Source organism: Lontra canadensis, unplaced genomic scaffold (assembly GCF_010015895.1).
Source record: "Lontra canadensis isolate GAN:19392208 unplaced genomic scaffold, GSC_riverotter_1.0 scaffold4, whole genome shotgun sequence".
Classification (NCBI taxonomy): domain Eukaryota; kingdom Metazoa; phylum Chordata; class Mammalia; order Carnivora; family Mustelidae; genus Lontra; species Lontra canadensis.
In genome coordinates, this window is record NW_022630998.1 from 33867550 (window position 1) to 33875493 (window position 7944).

The following is a 7944-nucleotide window of genomic DNA, read 5'->3' on the forward strand; positions in this document are numbered from 1 at the left end:
GAACGAACTGGGTAGCTTCCCCACCTTTGTCCCAACAACTCTGTGGGCCCACCACTACCCCGGGGATAGACAGCAGGGGAAAGATCATTTTAGAAACCAGGGAGTAGGGAAGGAATTCCTCAAGTCTTGTTGGAGTTGGACTGCATATAACCCAGAGGTCAGGTTGTCGGAGGAAGAGTTTGCCTGTTTTTTGTTTTATTTTTAATGTATTTTGGTTGATATTTTATTTTATTTTATTTATTTATTTGAGAGAGAGAATGAGCATGAGCAGAGAAAGGGGTAGAGGAAGAGGGAGAAGCAGACTCCCTGCTGAGCGTGGAGCACAGACGTGGTATTCGATTCCAGGACCCTGAGATAGTGACCTGACCTGAAGGTAGACGCTTAACCACTGAGCCACCCAGGTGCCCTTATTTTGTTTTGTTTTTTTTTTTTCTAGGTTTTTTGAGAAGTTGTTGAAATACATCACTGCATAAGTTTAAGACATACAGCATGATGGTTTGATTTTACATATATTGTGAAGTGATTACCATAGTAGGTTCAGCTAATGTCTGTCTTCTCAAAGATACAATAAAAAGGAAAAGGAAAAAAATTTTCTCCTTGTGATGAAAATGCTCAGGATTTACTCTGTAAATAACTTTTCCATATAATCATGTAGTGATGTCGCTGTGCTCACCATGTTATACTTTACATCCCTAGTACTTATCTTATAACTTGAAGTTTGTACCTTTTGACCACCTTCCTCAGGGTTCTCTCTCCCTGCACCCCTCCCCCACATTTGGTCGTTTTAAATGCCCTGCAGGGCTCTATGCCCAAGGGCTGCAGCAGGGTCACTGTTCTAATTTTGTTGGGGATATAGTCAGTGTTGATGCCCTACTAGACCACACAATTCCAGAGCAATGGGGGTGAGGGGTGTGCACCAGGGACTGGATGCCTGCTTCCTTGGGAATCTCAGCCAGTGTCTTTCCTCCACTGTCCATGCAATATCTAGAGCTGAGCCTGGCCCCTGGGGCCTTCAAAGCAAAGTCACATGAGGTCAGGTGTCAAAGGTTCTAGAAACATGAGAAGGAATTCTAGAGATCACCACATCCAACCCTCTCTTTTTCTAAATTGTGGTAAAATACACATAAGTTCTCATGTCAACCATTTTAAGTGTACAATTCAATTACCTTAAGTTCATTTATGATGTGTAGTCATCACTACTACCCACTTCCAGAACTTGTTCATCATCCCAAACCAAAACCCTGTACCCACTCAACAGCACAACCTTCTCTTTAATAATGAAGATATCAACCAAAAGAGGCTAGCCCAATGTCATGCAGCTAGGACAAGGGTCTATATCTTGGAATCAAGGGCTCTTCTCCTTATACCAGCTGATTTTTTAAAATGGGATGATATATGTATAAAACATACATATTTACCAAGAACTCAATTGCTTGTTCCACGTTTTGATGGATGTTAGCAAACAAGAGTGTCCAGAAACAGCAGATGGGATGGTGAGAGCTGTATCCCTTACAGATGGAAGAAATTGGTGACAGGGGACTCATGACAGTAATAGGTGTTGTCTTCAAAGATTTTAAAGTATATGGTGGAAAAGAGATTCAGCTCACCTGGATTCACTTGGCAGCAAGTTCATTTCTATTGGGAACATCATGGAACTTTTTAATAACTCAGCGAGGGTTGCCTGGGTGGCTCAGTTATTAAGCATCTGCCTTTGGCTCAGGTCATAATCCCAGAGTCCTGGGACTGAGCCCTGCGTTGGGCTCCCTGCTCAGTGGGAAGCCTGCTTCATCCTCTCCCACTCCCCCTGCTTGTATTTCCTCTCTCGCTGTCTCTCTCTTGTCTCTCTCTGTGTGTCAAGTAAATAAATAAAATATTTTTAAAAAACAATAATAACTCAGCTAAGGCAGCAGGCAGTGAGCTTCTGACTGCCCGAGGTGTGGAGCAGAGCCTGTGACCGGTGTATGGAGAAAGTTTCCATTCTAACTCAGAGATACCTCAGGAGGAAGTAGAGAGATGATGTCAGGCCCACAGCTTTCTTACCCATCACTCCTGGGCCAAAGTCCCAAAACAAAAGGCATTTGAAACATTTGGTGGGAAGATGCTCACAGTTGAAATGGATGATGCCCTCGGAGCAGTGCATGGAATGGTTGGACTACGGGCTCTCCTGCCAGTCTCACACCCTGTCATGAAGTCATTGTAGGCCATTAGGCCCCACAGTTTTAAAGACCAAAGTAAAATTGAGTTTATCCAAGTGCAACACACAAGGTAAGGGTAAGTATTAGGTATTTTTCAGGAAATATGTTTGGTTATATTTTGTGTGTAGGTATACAAGACCAATGTAAAAATTATGTTTCACTGTGGGTGAATAATTTTTTTTAAGTTTAGAAGCAAATGCAAAGCATGGGACATAAATGTCTGGAGTGTGAAAAATGTGTCACAAGTTATTAAGTCATATGCCACAATAGAGAGAGGACAGTCTCCATGAGGCTGGATAGCTCTGACTGCTTGCTTTTTTGGCCCAGTACATTGTGAAGGTCATGTCTGTGACCAGCAGCTGGGTCCATGGAGTCCCCAAGTACACTGAATTGGCTGGGAGCTGCCAGACACCTCTGTATGCTGAGGAACAGGCAGAGTGGCATAACTGACTTATCATTACTCTTCAGTTCATACTCAGTTCAGTGTAGTGAAAATGAGTTTTGGAATGCCTTAGTGACTCAGCCCATTAAGCATCTGCCTTCATTTCAGGTCATGATCCCAAGGGCCCGGGATCGAGTCCTGCATTGGGCTCCCTGCTTGGCGGGGAGCCTGCTTGTCTCTCTCCCTCTCCCTCTGTGTGTGCTCTCTCTCTCTAGCTCTTACTCTCCCACTCTTCACAGGGATACCCAGTGTGTAATTATTTTACTCCTTCGTCCCATAAATCCAGGACGTTGGTCATCCTGGGAGAGGATGGTGGGCACACACCACTGGTCAGCCTCCCTTGGGGCCTGTAATTAGAAGAGAGCTGCTAAGACGTTTTGGAGAGAGTTTCTGAATGAACAGGCAAGACACAGAGTACAGTGTTTTGGACCACAGTGCAAGAGGATGCCTGTAGTTAGACCAAGAGACGATTACCTATATAACACACACACACACACACACACACACACACACACACACACAATGCTTTCACAATGAAGGGATGCTGCTATTAGTTCTATGCTGAATCCTTTCTACAATGCATGGTATGTATAATGTGTCTGTTTTTGTCCGTCCAGTATCCCTTCCCGACTTGACATCAGCATCCACAGTCCTCCACTTCCTATGGAAAATTGTTTCTGTCCTGCCACCCATTGCACGCGGCTCTAGTGGGACAGCCAATCCCAGTGTCTTGCCCCATTCCCTGGGCTTCAACAACTGGTCCATGAAAAAGGCAATAGAGTCAAGCCAGCCCAATCAGGGTCTTTCCCCAGGACTTAGAGTTAGGGTGTGGGGGTGGGGGGTTGTGGTTGAGGTGGTTGGAGGGGGTGTTTGGTTTTTGCTTAAACTAGTGTGAGTTGGTTTTGCAATTTATATGTGTGAGAGTTGCAAGTTGCTTCAACAGGCATATAATGGATTGGCTACAGGATTTGGAGGGAAGACCTACATTCAAAACCTAGATCTGGTTCTTATTAATTGTGTTCAAGACATACAACTTGCCCAATCTGCAGTTTCTTCACCTGTACAACATACAAGGCATTTTTGAGGCTTAAATGAGCTGATTGTGTGAAAGTGCTTTGTATAAGGATAAAACGTCTGAATGTGAATTACAAATCTAAGTACCTTTCTCCAAAAAAGAAGAAAAACAAAGGCAGGGTTGAAGGAGTCTCGCTTGTGCTCACTCTCCATCAGTGCAGTCTTCCCCAGGGACCACTGTTCTGACCTCTATCATTATAGATTCCAGTGCTGCTAATCATTATGACTTCAGACAAGTCTCCCAACTTCTCAGAACTGGAATTATGTCATTAGTTAATGATGAAGTTAATTAAAACAAGAACAACAACAACTTGCCTTGGAGAGTTGTTGCAAAGTATTAGATGAGCATAAGCCTTCTCATAAGGATCCTTCAAGTGTGGTGAGCTAAGGAGCAGGCTATTTATTTCTCTATCATGAAACCATCTCAGACGGGTGCTCTGGGTTAGTGGGTGGCATAGGCACCAAGTCTAATAGCAACTCATGGGTTTTAAAACCATTACATTTTCCACCAACTTAACCAACAGGAAAGGGGGAAGAGCATGAAGGAGGCAGGCTCCACCCTAAAGGCTCCAGCTTGAGTGTAGCACACTTCTGCTCACCTTCCATCTGGGAAGGTACAGACCCTGGACCTCACCTGCCTCCAGGCATGCCAGGAAATGTAGTTCTGGGCCGCATAGCCATGTTCCTGCTATAATGCTTGCCAGAGAGGAGAGTCAAAATAGATTGGTGCAGGGATGGTGTGTGAGGAGTTGACGAGAGAATGCACATGAGGTGCACAGAATGTTTCCTGAGAAAAGATAGCACTCAAATATCTGCTGCTTTAGTACAGCCTCTCACACTATAGGAATTAGGAGAGAGGGGTCCTGGGTGGCTCAGTGGGTTAAAGCCTCTGCCTTCGGCTCAGGTCATGATCCTGGGGTCCTGGGATCGGGACCCGCATTGGGCTTTCTGCTCAGCAGGGAACCTGCTTCCCTCTCTCTGCCTGCCTCTCTGCCTACTTGTGATCTCTGTCTGTCAAATAAATAAATAAAATCTAAAAAAAAAATGAATTAGGAGAGAAAGCTTTTCCTGAAATTAGGCCACAAAATGACTCTTTCTAGGAAATATGTTCTGATCTCACGATCCTGTTACGCCAGCTTCCTTTGGCAGCTCTGAGTTCATCTCTCAGCCCCTTCTCTCTAAGGGCTGCCATTCCTCTGCCCCAAAGAGCTTCTAAACTACTCACTGGTGACAATCTTGAAAGATGAGCCATGGAGAAGGTCCAGCTTTATCTGCTGGAATGCCCCTTTTCTTACGGGATGAGCTCAGAATAGAAGACAATTAAAGGATGATAAATGGGTGTTGGACTCACTACATTTCCCAGCCTAGTTTTGGCTACAGTACAAATTTATGCACACCAGTGTGGGGACCCTGGAAATTCTTTCTTGTTAACTCTGGCATTTACTCTCTCCTAGTCTGCTGACAGCCTCGTGGCGAGAGGGGGTACAGCAGGCACCTGGGTTTAAGAGGATGGCTGAGATTGATGGATAACACGCCTTCCAACGCCATCAGTAATGCAGGCCTGAGTCCCATTAGCTATGGAAATTTGCAGTAGGAAACTAATGAAGTCTTTAATTATAAAGTCCTAGCCATTTAGACTTCCAAGGGGGCAAAGCTCCCAATAAATACTTTGGCAGAGGCCATAAGCAGGGTGTGGGTTGTACCAGGTAGCTGGTTGAGTTGAGTATGAGAGACCACCTGCTAGACCGCCATGACAGAGAGGCGGGAGTGAGGCTCATTCGTGACCTCAGCAGACGGGCTGCCAAAGAAACAAAATTCCCCATTGAGCTTTCCCCTGCCCCTTACCCCACCCTCTGGACCACCCAAACATGCGGGAGGACCTGGGCCTCGGCTGAGGACAGACTACCTGCACTTAGCTCATCCACAAACATTACCTACCTCCTCAACAACTGCTTTGAGTATCTGTGTGAGTAATTAATTTGCAGGTTCACCTTCTAGCCGTAGCTGGAGCATGATTTCTTCCATCATGCTTGTTAAAGTTTCCAGCTGTGACCAAAGGCCTGCATTCCTTGGAAAAGAAAAAGAAGTAGGAATGATTCTCTCTTCTGCATGGAATATAAGAGAAAATGGGGGAACCAGTAAGCCCTTCTGCACATTTGTAAAAGTGCGGGCAGGGTCTAGATATCTGGGTAAGGGTGGGGGACTGGAGGGAGGCCATTGAACTGCCTAAGGCTTTGTCCACATATACAGTGTAAAGTGCAGGCAATTCTCTGGATCATCTGGACTGAAATTCTTTGACATTTCTGGAAAATTGAAGTGAGGTTGAATTAATCAATTAACTGAATTAATTAATTTATTTCTATCCTATTTTAGAAATGAGTTCTGTTTTCTGCTTCACTTCACTTGCCCAGCCAACTTACAGGGAGCTCAGTTAATTGCCTTGCTCCCAACAAGGTTTCAACCCCAAGTCCAAGGGGCTGCTTCTAGAGGCAACCATAATATTTTGGACACCCCCCAAGGGAAAATAGTGCCATGCCGAGGCAGGTGATCAAGAGAACACTATGTTCTCTGAAAACCAAAAACTAAGATGGACCCCAATGGATTTCCAAGGAAAGGACCAAAAAACAGAGGAAACCTATGTTAGAAGCTTTCAAAGCCCCCTGGGGTGGTATTCATGGAAACTGGAAGAAACAAAGGTATCAGGCAGCCTGACTTCAGGGTGTGGAGACAGCCCAAACTGAGTCAGAGCTAATAAAAAGTGCTCTGTAATGTCCCTATACAAATTGCTGAGACCAAGCCTTGGAGTGTTTTCACTTTGGCCTGGAGCCCCAGCATCCATTCAGCTGGTGACTGGTTGCAGGACAGACTGTGGGAAATAGATCAGGAACAGAAAGTGGTTTATATCCATGTGATCATTAAAATTTGATCAAAAGCTGGACATGGCCAGTTACCTTTTGATGGTCTTTGGTGAGAGCCAGTTCAGAAAAGAAGTTCCAGCCTTCCCCACCAGGACTGTCCTTTCATTCCCAAGTGACTGATATTTTGAGGTAAGGCTGCATAATAGGTCAGAAAAAAGGAGGGCAAGCAGATGAGTGGACTGGGACCTTTTTAGGTAATGATCTGAAAAAGAAAGCAACAGAAAGGGTTTCAGGCTTAGGACAATTGGGAAAAAGCAGAAGTCTTAACAACAAGGAGTATAATCAACCTATATCTGCATTTTAGGAAGACACAGGGTACAAGCAATCTGAAATTTACATGTCAAGTAGGTTTGATAAATTAGTAAATCCGAAGTTTGGATTTATAACATTTTCCCATAGTTACAATGTCCCAGACCTTATGGCTTAGATGTTACCTTAGGTGACCAGTTTCTGAAGGCCTCCCATCCATCCACCCAGGATGCTGAGGATGACCTCTCCCAGGGCCTTCCTAACACCTCAATCCACCTGATTTTAGCCTTGTTACCCTGTTGTGGTTGCCTTCTCATGTCTCTATTACCTACTGAACGTAAGTGCATTTTGAGAACTCTCTCCAGCTTTAGCTCAGTGCTGGGTGCCCAGTAAGTGTTCTGTAACTATCTGTTGAACCAGTAACAAACAAAAAAAAGGTCAAGTTTCCAGCTCTTCCATAGAAACTTATAAATTTCAACAGGAGAAAAATAAAACTCCAACTCTTATTTTTCACAGATGATATCTGTGTTTTCTTCTCCCATCTGGATCCAAGAGTACACCTCACATGTTGTACAGATTCCCACCACTTCTCTTGGCAAATACTCATGGCTTCCAACAGGGGCCTTACCATAATCCTCCACATCTTCCTTTAGGGCCCTTCAGGAAGACCATTGCTCTCTACCTCCCCACCTACCCTGGCTGTGAGAGGGGATTCTTTTCTTTCTTTACACATGATCCCCTGCACTCTGAGCATAGAAAGGTTTCTCCTGGGGTCACAGCAGAGAGAACATCACCTACTCACATTCATAAGCACATGTTTGTATCTGAGAGAACATTCTTCAAGCAATGGACTTGTCTCCTGGGAATGGCCTCTTTTTTCTCCCTTTCTCTCTCTCTCTCTTCGCTTTCTTTTCTTTTTATTAGTTTGCTTATTTTTAGGTATTGAAAGAAGGAAAATAAAAAGACAGTTGGATCTGCTATTTTCCCCCTGTAATAAAATCATTCAGAATGCTCGACACTCGGTCTGCTCTTGCTCTGCACTCTTAGTTAGCCAACAACAAACAGC